Source organism: Pogona vitticeps, chromosome 2 (genome assembly GCF_051106095.1).
Source record: "Pogona vitticeps strain Pit_001003342236 chromosome 2, PviZW2.1, whole genome shotgun sequence".
Taxonomy (NCBI): domain Eukaryota; kingdom Metazoa; phylum Chordata; class Lepidosauria; order Squamata; family Agamidae; genus Pogona; species Pogona vitticeps.
In genome coordinates this window covers 186,964,834-186,979,679 of record NC_135784.1, presented here as the reverse complement: position 1 = coordinate 186,979,679, position 14,846 = coordinate 186,964,834, and the positions used below count along the sequence as shown (strand labels likewise).

General features: G+C 39.8%; 1 protein-coding gene across 8 annotated transcripts in view; it reads left to right on the top strand.

Annotated features, from left to right (window-relative positions):
• The window catches only part of RIMKLB (ribosomal modification protein rimK like family member B), an 86,951-nt gene extending 77,751 nt beyond the window's left edge, over positions 1-9,200 (top strand). For all 8 annotated transcript variants that reach the window (XR_013542346.1, XR_002298950.3, XR_002298947.3 and 5 more), the window contains 2 exons: positions 8,715-8,769; positions 9,007-9,200. The gene's annotated coding sequence lies outside the window, so the exon portion shown is untranslated. The remainder of the gene's footprint in view (positions 1-8,714; positions 8,770-9,006) is intronic.
• The last annotated feature ends 5,646 nt before the right edge of the window (positions 9,201-14,846 follow it).

The following is a 14,846-nucleotide window of genomic DNA, read 5'->3' as shown; positions in this document are numbered from 1 at the left end:
CAGTGCCAGCAGTCAGGATGATCTACCGGATATCCTCTTCTGCTCATTACCATTCACACATTGAAAAGCAGCCCTGACAAGTGGTGAACTGATGAAAAAAGGAAACTTCTGGGATTTTCCATTTTGTGGTGTCACTTTGTGAATGGTAGTGATGCTGGGGGACTCCTGTTAAACACCTTGGTTCCATGATCCCTCATATTATTTTATATAGACAGTACATGAAAAACTTGGAAGAGGCTGTCTAGAATTTTGTGGGCTGGTGCCACCCAACTCTGTCTGGTTTTTAAGATCTTCCAGAGGGCCCATCTCTCAGGCCCCAGTGTGTGGTCACCCAGCCCCCTGCTGTCAATTTCATCCCATAGTCTACTTTACTCTCAGTTGAAATTCTACATGTAAAAATAACCTTATAGTATGTTTTCTGTTTCATTAATTTAAACATTTGGTGTTAAAAACAGCAGTATTCTTGAAAAGAACAAATCAATGAGTAAATCATAGCTAAACGTTTCTTACATTCATTATGACGATACAGTGCAAAATGACATAAGACATGGTACTGGAAGACAAGACTTCCAGATTGGAAAGCACTCAATCAGCTACTGGGGAAGAGCAGAGGAAAAGTACAAATAGCACTGTTGCTAATGATACAACTAGATTAAAGCCAAAAGGACGACTAGTGGTTGATGTGGAAAGAGGATAAAAGAATGACCAATGCTGCCCAACATACACAATTGGAACATGTAATGTGAGAAGTATGAATCAAGGTAAACTGAAAACTGTAAAGCAAGAAATGGAATATTTAAACATAGTAGTGCTTGGCATAAGTGAATTAAAGTGGACTAGAATGGGACATTTTCAATCAGACAACTACAAAGTGTTTTACTCTGGAAATAACAGGCTCAAAGAAATAGAATGATTCTGACACTGAGGCAAGGTGTAGCACTAGCAGTTAGAGGCTATAATGCAAAGTCTGACCAAATAATATGCATCAGACTCTGGGGAAAGCCTATCTGCATATCCATCATCAGGTTTAAATGAAAATGAAACCTTTTCTGCAAGCATCCAGAAAGAAATTGATCACACACCAAAATAAGAGATGCTTATAATCATAGGTGACTGGAATACAAAAGTAAGAGTAATAACTATCAGACTATATGGTCAGATTGTGTGACAGACCAGAAATTGTTAGTGTTAAAAATGAGAGTAATGCTGAAGAGGGATAATGTTGCGCAAAGAAGCTGAAGAAACAGAACCAAACTTTCCTGGAGAAATTGGCCTAGAAGACACAAGTGAAACAGTTGTAGAAGAAGTAGCCGTGTTAGTCTGTGCAAGCACTATAGGTAAAAGAAAAATAAAAAGTAAAAAAAAGACAAAAATGAGGTGGCATCTTAAGGACTAACTTATATATATGTATTTTTGTGAGCTTTCATGAACAAATCCACTACATCAGACATAAGATTTAATGTGGCAAATATTTATACATGGCATTAAAATCTAGATATCAAAATACAGAGGTTGTGTTTGGTTGGTAAGAAAGTCAGTAGGTGTTGAAAATTGCAATGTTGGCATCTTTCATATATGCAGGTCTTTCACTGAAGCGTGTGCTATAAAGAATGTGAGAATCTCTGTCATAAAATAACAGTGGCAGAGGAACATGAATGTTAATTAGATTCGCTATAGACAGTGGTTGAGGAACACACACCCCAAGCTTTCCTTTGCAATCAGTTGCAATAGTGTGTGAATTACTCCAGGCAATAGATTACCACAAGAGAATGTTTCACCTTTGAAGTTTCTAAGGTGGATCTGTTAAGTGGGGGGGGGGGGGGACATCTGGGAGATGCAGTACAGTAACATAATTGTAGTGTTTATATCAGGTGGTGCCCTAAAAAGCATTGGCTTTTATTAAGTCCATTGATGTGTGCATCTAGCAAGTGTATGTAATTTATCTCAGATGTTCCTCTCTGGATTTTTGCCCTGTAGTTTCTTTTTTCTAGGATGCCACTTTCAGATTATCTGTGGAATGTCCTGGTAAATTAAAATGATGTGTGTTGTCTGATTTTCCTGATGTCTGATTTATGTCCATTAATTCATTTGCACAGAGATTTTCCTGTTTGTTCTGTGTAGAGTGCAAATGGGGATTGTTGACAAAAGATAGCATAAATAACATTGGTAGAAGAATAGGTAAAGTACCTTTGATATTGTGTGTGACATTGTTAGGTAATTGTGTTGCCTGAATAGGTGTGGGAGCAGAGCTGACATCTGGTTTTTAGCATGGTTTTGTTCCCTTCTCTATTTCAGTGTTTCATTGTCCATTGTGCGTCAGGAGTCATTTGAGGTTAGAGGATTGTCTATAAGCCAGTATAGGTCTGTCACCAAGGGCTTTGGAGAGTGAAGTGTTCTTGTGGAGAATGGGTTGGAGATATTTTATGATGTGTTTGAGTGGTCTCAGTTGTGGACTGAAAGTGGCAACTAGTAATGTTTGATTATTTTCCCTTATCCATCTATTCTGTAGTAGGTTGGTACTAGGTATCCGTCTTGCTTTATTAATTTGGTCCTTAATCATATTGGGTGGATACTGTAGTCTGAGGAAAGCATGAGGAAAATGAAACAGGAGAACAACTCATAGAATTCTATGAAGCCAAATATCTGTTTATTGCAAGAACATGCTTCTAACAACCAGATTACCTTAAAGTTGGACATCAGTATAGAAGTCGGACTACGTATTTGCAAGCAGGAGACGAAGAAGCTGTATTGTCTGACAAAATAAGTCCAGAAGCAGATTGAGGGAATGACCACAAATTGTAGTGTCAAAAATGAGAGTAATGCTGAAGAAGAGCACTAAAAGAACCCTAGTTTCCACATATAATGTAAACATTTCTGACAAATTTAAGTCCAGATTTGCATTACTAAACTCTGTTGACCATGAACTACAAGAACTGTGGATTGAAACCAGATATATTATTAGGGAAGAATGAAAAAAGATAATTTCTGTTGTAAAAAAGAAAAGAAAAACCTACACCCTGGAATGCCAGAAAGACAAACAAGTCGGCCATAGATCCAATCTAGCCGTAACTGTCTCTTGATGCCAAAATTTTGAAACTGAGACTGTCCTACTTTGAGGACGTCATGAGAAGACAGGATTGTTTGGAAAAGACAGTAATGCTGGGAAAAGTTGAAGGCAGCAGGAAAAGAGGAAGACCAAATATGAGATGGGTTGACTTGCTAAAGGAAACTTGAGTTTTCAAGAGCTGAGTAGGACTGTTGAGGACAAGACATTTTGGGGATCACTTCATTCATAGGGCCCCTTTTATTTTGGGTGACTTGGTGGCATTCATAGGGCCCCTATGATTGGTTTCTGTTAACTTACTCTGTTTACTTCATTGATTTATGTACTGCCTTTGGGCCAAAATGACCCCATGTGGCTTATAAAAATTAAGCCCAAATGAAAATATTGGCTGAAATTCAATAACATAAAGTTATGCCACCCAAGTCTGATGATGTAATTATCTGTTTTCATATTTGGTAAATAAAGTTCATTATACCTCTCCCAAGGTTTTCTATGCCCCCTTAGGATCCCTTTGGTCCTGGGAAGGTCTTTGGAGACAGCATGATGGGGCGGGAATTAACTGGAGAGTTCTTATCAATGGCTTCTTCTCAAATTGGAACGAGGTAACAAGTGGGGTACCCCAAGGCTCAGTCCTAGGCCCAGTGCTCTTCAACCTTTTTATTAATGACTTGGGTGAGGGAATGCAGGGAATACTCACCACATTTCCAGACAACACACAATTGGATAGAAAAGCTAAGGATTTGAAAGACAGGAACAAATTTCAAAAAGATCTTGACAGGTTTGAGTACTGGGTTGAAAAAACACCATGAAATTTAACAGGGATAAGTGCAAAGTTGTACACCTAGGAGGAAAAAACGTCTGAATGTTCAGTTACAAGATAGGGATACTTGGCTCAGTAATGCTATGATTGAGAAGGCTCCTGGAATTGTAATAGCTCAGAAGCTGAATATGAGCCCACAGTGCAAAAAAAGAGCAAATGCAATTTTAGGCTGCACTAACCAGAAGTATACAAACCCTGTGAGGTACTAGTCCCACCCTCACCACACACACTCCCCCCCCATTTCAGACTGGTTAGGCCTCTAGAGTACTTTGTCCAGTTTTGAACATCACACTTTAAAACAGATGCCAAGAAGCTGGAGCAAGTTCAAATGAATACAACAAGGATGATCAGAGGGCTGGAAATCAAGCCCTATGAGGAAAGGCTGAAAGAACTGGGCATATTTAGCCTTGAGAAAAGATTGAGGGGAAATGTGATAGCACTTTTCAAATGTTTTATTATTATTCTATGATTAAACTTAATAGAATATTCACTGTTTCTTCTTTGTGGTCTCTGTGAATGCACACTAATGGGTTTATCTGCGCCTGCGCAGAGGTCTCCAGAATATTCTAGAGCTCAAACGTCCATTCGCTAGGACCACCCCCCTAGTACATGTGGTCTGCCCATCCTTATGACTGTCTCAGTTCCTTTTTGCCGCCCCTAAGGTCTCATCTTCGGTTGAGCTCTCCGTTTGCGCAATCTGCTTCTTTTTCCTGAGGAAACTTCATAATTGTATCGTTATTTAGAATAGACTCTCTTCATTATTCTTTTGTGAGATTTGGATTTTTTCCTCTATTTCCCTTGCCCCCCCTTCCTTTCCGTTCCTGCCGTTTATGGCCCCCACAGGGCCGTTTAAGAGGTGCACTTCGTGCATGAATAAGATCCCTGTGTCTGATGGCCACAGTTCTTGCCTGTTTTGTCTGGGAGAATCACACCAACCGGCCTCCTGCTCCTATTGTAAAAATGTTACTAATTTTTGTAAGTTGTCAAGAATCTCTTCTGAGCCATCAAACTCCTCCAAGAGGACCTTAAATCTTTCTTGTGGGAGCAATCTCTTTGTCCCCCATCCAAGATGGATGAGACACGGGGTTCACAACCACCACTGGTCCCTTCTGTTACCAACTCTCGGTTGCCAACACCTAAATCTAAGACAAAAATGCCTAAGTCTAATAAGCCCTCGGGATCGGCATCTCAATTGATTCCAACACTGAAATCCAGTCCGAAACCAGTCGGTACCAAACCAAATAGTCTTCCATCGACACTCAGCCACCAGTACAACACCCTCCCGTGCAGGATCAACCACCTATCGATCTTGATACTGACCATGAATCCATTCAACAACCTTGAATTACTTGCGATTTTCAAAGCATTCCGCGCCTTTGAACCACTCATTGCTGGCACCGCGGTGCAAGTGACCACAGACAATACGACAGCTCTATTACATCAACAAACAGGGAGGTACCTTCTGTATCTTGCTGTCCAATTTTGGGACTGGTGCCTAATTCACCATATCTTCCCCATAGCACTTCACATTGCCACACAATGCAGACTGAACTTTCAGATGCACGAGTGGTCCGACAACACTGTATTTTTTCCAGCTGTACACCAAATGGGGTCGTCCAGACATAGACGTTTTCACCACAGCAATCAATGCTAAATGCATCCAGTACTTCTCCAGAGCAGGCCTGGCCCGAGGCTCCCTCGGCAATGCTGTAATGGCAAACTGGAATACGCATTTCCTTTACCTCTTTCCACCGATCCTACTTTTCCTGCGGACCATTGTCAGATTGCGACAGAACCGTTCAACGATGCTCAGGTTGATAGCCTCCCAATCCATCCATCTATTGCTGCTCCCACACCTTCTCACCCAGCATCAGGGGCAAACTCTAGCACTGTTTTCTTTGTGCAAGCTCACAAGAGGAGAGGTTCCAGATCACATTGAGGCTCTTCTTGTGAGCAAGAATGCTGGGTTCTTGCTTACATGGAGGACCGAAACAGGGCCAGGAAACTCTCCTCTTCAGACTTATTGGTCATGTGAAGAAAGCAGCAACAGAGTGGGGTGGGATAAGGTGATCCCCACTAAATTTCATGAAGAAACTGGATTCTATAATGCCTGAACACAGCAATACAGTCATACAAGAGTCCACTTCAAAGATTTCACAAGGAGCAAGGGACAGGAGAAGGACTAAGGAAATCATACAATCCTGTTGTGAATATATATCATCAATCAAAATCTGGTGACAGAGAAACTTAGATGTGATGTCTTTGTTATTTGTGTGTTACATTTTTGTAGTTTCATCAGATCATCAATTTTGCTCTGGGGGAAAAATAGAGCAAGAACAGGATGGTTGAAATCTGCCGTGAAAATGAGCATGGCAGAGTGAGAGCACAGAGCTATCACTTAATCTGGGATATGGGACATTTTCCCCTCAAGATCAGTTTGGATAAGAATTTACCAGATTACATGATCATGTGAAATTAGATTAGTATTTCTCATAATCAGCCTGGAAAGAACTTAAAGTAATAAAACTTTGAATGTGGGAAAAATGGAAACAGATACACAAATTACTGTGCACATGGATGGATCTGAGAACTCAACTATTAAAAACTGAAGTTTTGGTTGCTGTATAATTCAGATATGGCTAGTTGAATAACCCAGGGGTTTAAGTTTCTGGGTGCAAAGCCAGAAGTTGGGAGTTTGATTCCTCACAGTGCCTCTTGTGAAATAAAGCCATCCTACATGGTCTTGGGCAAGCTGTACAGTCCCAGAGTGCCCCCAGAAGAAGGGAATGTTATACTGCTTCTGAGTATTCTCTGCCTGGAAAACCCTAACAAGTTTTCCAGAATTGACTTGACAGCACATGATTATTTATTATATTCAATCCTAGGCATGGAACTGCCCACCTCTAGAGTGATACTGAGCATTGTCAGCAGCTTCATGGGGTTCAGCATTTTGTTACTCCTTGTAGGAATAAGGTAGGAGAGGAAATAGACATTAAGGAGTGTCACCCACATGTCGATGTTAAAGCTGAGGGGAGGGGAGATTATAAGCCCTCCTTGGACTGCCATTGCCGCCTTCTTGGCTCTGCTTACTCACACTCTGTATTCAAAATATATTCATTTGGTTGCTTTGGGACCGGGTAGGAATGTTGATCACCTGAATGGTGTATTGAACTAAAGGTGGCCAGGATTTTCTTTTTGTCTATAGTGTCAATAGATTCTATGTTCTGATGAGTGACCATCTTATCCTGACAGTTCAGGCATCAATCTGTGGTTCCAGCTGCTGACTGGGATCTACCAGACATTCCTATCTGTTCTTAAATTGCACCCCTCTCCCCATGTCAGCAGCACACAGACTCTTGCAAGTAGGCTCCATGAAAACTTCCTGGCAAAGGCTGAGGTGGTTGTTTGAGGACAAGAAGAGGCTTCTGAAGAGCCTACATGTGACAAGGACAGCTATGTGTGCCTTTTTAAAAACCTCTAAAACAGTGAATTAAGTGAAAGAAAATCAATCTTAAGACATAACCCCCTCCCCATCTTGTTTTAACTTCCTGCACATTATTTCAAGCCGTTTTCCCAGTCTAGCTGATGGTAGCAGAAGTGAGCTGAGTGATGGAGCACAACAAGGTAAGGCAGGGCTTTTCTCATGTGCCTCGTCTTGCATTAAAAATTTAATGTATTCAGATTCTTGGTTTGTTCAGTCCCTAATAAACTTAATTTGTGTTTTGTCAGGTTCCAATTATGAGTAACTATTGAAGATTTATTTGATAAAGAAACAAAGAGAATTCATTTCAAAGTGTTTTCACTTTAACCCTTTCACAAAACCTGCTTAATTACACAGATATTGTGTAACAAAATCCAGTCATATTCTAATGACAAAGGAATGAACAAGATTAGTTTGCTCTAAAAGTCTGGGGAAGTAAAACTGCCTGTCTCTTGATTGATTGATTGATTGATTGATTGATTGATTGATTGATTGATTGATTGATTGATTGATAGGTCTTATACCCTAACCATTTAGTGGCAAACCACAAGTGTGCAAAACAGATGAAGAACAATAAACACAAAAAAATCCACCCCAAACCACCATGATTAACAGACATAACTCTTCAAGATGGCAAAGCTAAAGACAGCTGATTTGATGCTAGGCAATAGACCATTAACATAGGGCCGTCACAAATTAACATGGAATTAAAATTATAAAAGGCCTGGGTAAAGAGCCAGGCTGTTTGCTTCCTGAAGCTAAGGAGGGTGGGAGACTGACACACCTCTACCAGAAAGGACTCCCATAGTGACGCAACCAGTATTGAAAAGGCCCAATTTCTAGTTGATGATTTCCAGACTTCTTTTGGAGTGGCCACCTGCAACATCAATGATTGGGAGGTGCGAGGTTGATCTGAGAGAAAAGCACTCTGTTTGCTAGCAAGGTCCTAAACTAAAGGGCTCTGTAAGATAATTAACATTAGCACTTTGAATTTGGCCTGGAAGCATACCGGCAGCCACTGCAAATGAGCCAAGACAGGTGAGATGTGGTCAAATTTCAGGGTATCCATGATCAACCTGGTTGCTGCATTTTGCACTTCTTGCAGCTTCTGAACCACCTTCAAGGTCAGCCCCATGTTGCAGTAGTCAATCCTCAAGATTACCAACACATGAACCAGTGTTATTGGGAACGTCTTCTTGAGAAAGGGGTGGAAGTGTGTATATAGAGAAGGAAAAAGTTCCAAGTGACAGTTTTGGAGGCAAACTTTAGGCATAGCAGGATAAAGATTACCATAAGATCTTGTGAATCTGTTTATGCATATTTTTCCTTTCTATGAAATATTTCCACAGGACTTGGATGGTAGATCAGCAGCCTCAGAAACGGAAGCTATCTACTGCAGGACAGGTAATACATGGAAGAGGGGTGGTAGTAGCAGCATGCTCATTTATCTATTGAATCTTTTCTGTCCCCAATAAGAAAGACTTATCAATATTCTTGATGAATCTCTGGTGGCTTCAGTGAAGAAACAAAGAAATTTGTTGGATTTTGTGATGCTTCTTTTTCCGTTTTTCCTTTCGCCTCTCCCAGTTCTAGATGTTGCATTACAGTGATGATTTCTCTCTTTCTGACTTATTTCTGTAGGATCATCAAGCATCAAGAAACCAATCATTCTTTCCTTATATGGGTTCAGTTGCTTGCCCATTGTTCGTTCAGTTCTCAGTGGAATGTTGCAGAGCGGCATAGTGTCCAGAGACTAAAACAAAAGGATGCTAGTGATAATCTTAATGCCTTCATCCTATCCTATGGAAGACACCTAATAAAAATGGATTTCCTCAGTTTGTGTGTTTTGTGTATGTATGTGTGCTGATCTTTTCCTGTGACCTTGTTGCCCTATATTGCAAGTAGTAGGACTGACCTCTTTGGAAGGTGGGGTTGTTTTTTGCTGTCCTTATGTTCTCCTCCCTGCTGTGCTTTCATAGGGCGCACCCCACACCAGCAGTTTTTATGGGTGCTGAAGATGGTTGCAGAAATTATCTTCAAAACTGCATGTGGCTCATGGATTTCATGAGCTCTGCCCCTGTAGTATTAAAATACTATATACCTCTCATCCTGAAAAATCACTTTGATAAATGTGTTGGCTGCTCAGGCCAGTTGCACTGCTTCTTCTTTCACAAAGCCTATGTCCATGTGTAACAATCTGTGTGATAATAGTGGAGGCATTGTCACCTCCTCCCTGTGCAATACAGGATGCATTGTCTTTCACCATTTCCACAAAGAATGTCACCTGGTACATTCTTCTCTGGCTTGTATCAAAACACATCGCTTCTGTTTGGCTGGGAGTAGAGACACACAGAGACATGGCGTATGAGAAGAATTGAAGACTGAATTCAACAGATACATACAAAAGTTGTTTATTGGAACCAAATTGAGAGCTGTTAAAAGATGATGATATCCTCAAGAGGAACATTCCTTTTTGAATGATGGTAGTTCTCCCCAATCTGGTCATAGATCTTTTTCTAATTGTTCTGAGTATTTTCCATAGTCATTTAAAAAATTAAAAAAAACCTTAGTGGTTCATAAATAATTTAAAGAATAAGAGTGGATAATAGCTCTCTCAGGCTACAAAACATTAAGCATGGTATGTTAGTCCCACTATAATAACTCCAAATATACTGTTAATAATGCTTGTCATTTATTCCTATGACAGGATGTTTATAAAAATGTTGCCTATTTTGCTCACTACTTCTGAATAGTTCTAATTTCTAGATATTGTACATTAAAGTACATGTAGATTATCTTGCAGACTTGGCTACTTTTTCCTTGTCTGTGCTGCAAGCTATGTTCTGTTTCAAGACCAATCAATTAGTTCTAGAGATAATCTGTTCCAAGTCCATATGTGTTTGACAGATTTTCAGTTTTGAACCAAGGATAGTGGACAAAAGAAAAGCCAGAATTTTGTTCCCAAAATAGATTAAGGCCATATTCAGAACTTCACTGCCTCCAGATATTTAGCGTTGCAAATGTGGGGACAACTCTCTTCATTACATCTTTACTTGTCTCTGCAGCTTTACACAATGGTGACTGAATTTCTCCAGAAGGGAGCTGGCTTTTGCCAAGGGGGGGGGGCTGTCTAAAATTTAGAAACTGGAGAACTGGGGAGTCTACACGTACAGTAGACAGTGACACCCCAATGCTGAAACAAGACATGTTTCTCTATTGGGGCAATGAGGTTATCACGGAGCAGACAAGAGGCAGTGGGCTCATTCATACTCTCCCTCATGAAATTCTAAGTGAAGGGGTGGGTGAACTTCTGAATAGACTGCATATTCTAGCATAGAAATTCCGATTATGGAGCAATGGCACAAAGATGCATACAGAAATATATTTCATAATACATGTATATGGAAAGCAACATAAGTCATCTGAATAACTGCTTTTAGCAGCAATGAATAGGTATGGAATACGTCACTGAAATGAAGACACATTACAATCTTACACAGGGCTGTTGAATTCTACAGTATATCTTCTAAAAGGTTTGATGGGAGGGGGAAAAACTAGACATTATCCTCAGTCATTATGGTAGAAAAGTATTTTACCATTGCCTCAGGTGACTGGGGAAAGTACTATTTCCTGGCTTTTAAAGGGCTTTTTAGATGAGAAATATTTCTAGTGCTCACCTGTCATTAAGCATTCCCTATGCTAGAAATGTGCATTTAATAGGATGCAGCTCAGTGTTTAGGGAATTTTCACACTTTGTTTTGGTTCAAAATATATTTTAAAATATATTTTGACTTACACTGACTTACAGTGACCCTGATAGTGTTTTCAGGATACAGTATGTGAAATTTTAGTCGCTTTATCATTGCCACTCCTAGTGAGTTTCCATGGCTGAGCAGGGAATTGAACCCAGATTCTAATCTCTAGCTCTGTCCACTATACCATACTGGCTCTCATGTGAACCACACCACATCAAGCCATAGTGCGCTTTTTATGCACAATCCCTTGTTTCGGTACAATGCATGTACAAATGTTTTCATCCCGGTTCCTAGTTTTCCTTAAATTACTAGTGGAAATCAGTACAGATGCAACTATTCAAATAAATTTTGTCTAAACACAGCACTCAATCCTTTACTTGGAAGATTAAGTGCAAATCTGATTAAACCCTAGTTGTCTTGCTGCTTGATACTAAATACATTTTCCTAGGATTGAGAGCTGTTTGCCCAAACAAAGCTTTGGACTTGACTGGTGTTGAAGAGGGCAGCTCTTGTATTGAAGAAATAAGTGATGTCACGGTATCGAAATGGAGCATAAGTTTCTGCTAGGTAATATAATGTGCCTGGTTCTGCACTGTTTCAGTATTTTTCAGTGTCATTTCTTTTGATCACCTGAGGCTTTTTTTAAAAAAGATCTTTGTTGTGGGGTGGTGGAGTTCAGTGATTCCCAGAAGAAGTTGTGTGGCTGAAAGCTTCATTTTTGCACCACAGCACTACACTGAAAACTAAATTTAAAAGGCTTCCATATATTCAGCAATATAGTATGATTAAAAATCCCCTTAAAATAAGTTTCCTTGAACTAAGCAGGTATTTTAATTTAAAAATCCTATCAACTGCAGCTCCCCAGATATTGTACTACAGTATCAAGTTTGAAGTTCTTTCAGGTTCCAAGAAGGACGTTGGTTGAGATAATGATCTCAATTATTACAGTTTTAGAGCTGGAAGGGATCATACGGATTGAATCCAGGGTCCTGATCCTGTTGGCAGTGCTCTGGTAGCAGATTTTGACTACTAAAAGCTCCTTTCTTTCCTAAGGCTCTGAAAGGCTTCCCTGGGGCAAAAGAGAACTAGAAAGCATTAGCTAGGAAGCTTCCAGCACCGGATTCTAGTTTGCACTAGTATGACTGCATGCACTAGGACTCTCAACATCAGCAGAGCAGGACCACAACCGCTAGGTAATATAGTTTTTACTTAAATCTGACCTCATTTGACTAGACCTAGTGAGTTTACTAAAGTATCACCCCAATTCTCAGAGGGAGACTCAGGTTTTCTGTGTCGCCCAGTCAGAAAGATCTGTTTCGAGCTAAGGCCAAATGGGGAGATGTATTGTACACACATGCCTCTGCTTCTTTGCTTGTAGAACTGGCTGCCTAAATTGCAACCATAAAACAGCAACCAGACTCCTGACCTCTATCCAAGAGAGACAAGCCTGGTGGATGGCCAAGAACTGCTGGACTTAACATCTTAATGGCATCTTTTCTAGCAAAAAAACTCCAAAACATCTTGCCATGTACTTTTGGACTTTTAAGTTCTTCAAACTGGTACAATCTTGAAGAAGTGATGTTTAATCCACAAAAACTGAGTTTATTGTGTGATGATATTTTTTTTAGTGATCTATAAAGGCATTGCTTATTTTTTACATTTGGATTTTGTTTTGTTTGGACCACGTAGCTGCCTTCAATGCATGCACAAGATTTCAACTGCCTGATCCACACTATAAAAACATTTACAATTGAGCTGCAGCCATGTGGCATTGATAATATCATCTGAGAAGATTTCTGTTCATTTGGAAAATTCAGAGTATGGTGAATGGGTGGTTAAAACACAGAAAAGTTACTCTTTAAATATTAGTTGTAGTTCTGGTTTCTAAGCTCAAACTTCTGACTATTCTAATTTTTAAAAGAAATGCTTCCGAGTTCTTCAACAGTAAAATATGCTACACACAACTAATGCTTCTGTCTGAGTAAGTGGACTGACATTAAAGCTCATACGGAACAAAAAAAATCTAGTAATGTTATGTCTTTTTGCCAACATGCTATAGAGAAAACACTGTCTCATGGTGCAGAATACACTTTCTTCGCAACAAACTTTCTTCAATGCCCAAAACTGCATAGGAAAGCAGCTGAGTGCACATCATGGTTGAAGCATTAGTATTCCTCCTTCGTCATTTAGTTAGGCCACCCGTGTAAAGAATATACCACAAAAGAAGTGAAATTATCCTTCATAAAATTAAAATTGTAATAAATGGGAATAGTTAGAACTCATTATTTTTCTGAATTGTAAAAATTGTTATTTACTGTTGTGAATAAGATCCGTGATCATTTCAAGCTAAACCCACAATAGTTTTAACCTAGTTGTAATTTTAACAAAGGAGGAAATTACTCTTCTTGTGAACTGTCCATACGCTACTTGGAAATTGTAAAAGTCTAAAGGACTGCCACTGAGGTTGAATTCATACAGCCCACCCGTCCTCCTCTCAGTCTGTCTCACAACTCCTGTTTCTTCTGAGTCAGTGGCAGACTAGAGAAACTGAGGGCAGTTCTCAGGGTGGGGATGATGTAATAATGGGAGATTTCAATTATCCTGATACCTGTTGGGAGAGAAATTCCACCAAATATGGACCTTCCAAGAAATTCCTGGCTTGTGTAGCTGATCATTTTCTCCTACAAAAAGTGGAGGAAAAAACCAGAGTAGTAACTATCCTGGATTTTATCCTAACCAATAGAGATGACTTCATGGAAGAAGTGGCAGAAAGAGAAACTCAGGCAGCGGAGGGGGGGGATGACTGTGTTCTTGTGTTCATGATTTCAAAATAATAAGTGCAGTGTAGCCATATGTATAAATGGAACTTTAGGAAAACCTATTTTAACAAACTCAGAATAATGGTAGGCAAGATCCCATGGCAGGAAATCCTAACAGGAAAAAGAGCCCAAGATGGGTGGGAGTTTCTTCAAAAGGAAATTCAATCTAAAGGCATAACTACAAACAATTCCAACAAGAAAAAAAGATGAAAGAAAGCAAAATAAAAAAAAGACCAATGTGGCTTCACAAAAACAGAGAATGGGCCTTAAAAACAAAAGGACACATATATGATGTGGATTGTGGAAGGAAAGGCATGCTACAAAGGAAGAGTACATGTAGCAAAGAATTGCAGGGATGGCATTAGGAAGGCAAAAGCTGAGAATGAGCTGAGGTTAGCAAGAGATGCTAAGAGCAACAAAAAAGCGTTCTTCAGGTACATACATAACAGAAGACAGGGAAAAAGAAATGGGCTCAGCTAGTCAATAGGAATGGGAAAATGCTAACATATGACAAAGAACTGCTAAATTCCTACTTTAGCTCTGTCTTTTCCCAAAAGACAGTCTGTACTCCAGGCACAAGTACAAAGGGAGGGATAGGATTGCAGCTTGAGATTGATAAACAGTCAAGGAGTATCTTGATACTTCCAATAAATTTCGTTTCCCAGGGCTGGATGAACTGCATCCAAATATATTTAAAGAATTGGCTAAAGAGATAGTGGAACTCTATTATTTTCTTCAAATCATGGAGGGTGGGTGAAGTGCCAGATGACTGGGTGAGTATTGTCCTACTCTTCAAACACAGGAACCAGGGAACTTCAGACCATCAGCCTGACATCAATCTCAGGGAAAATTCTGGAGCAGAGTACGAAGCAGTCACTCTCCAAGCACTTTGAAAACAATGCAGTAA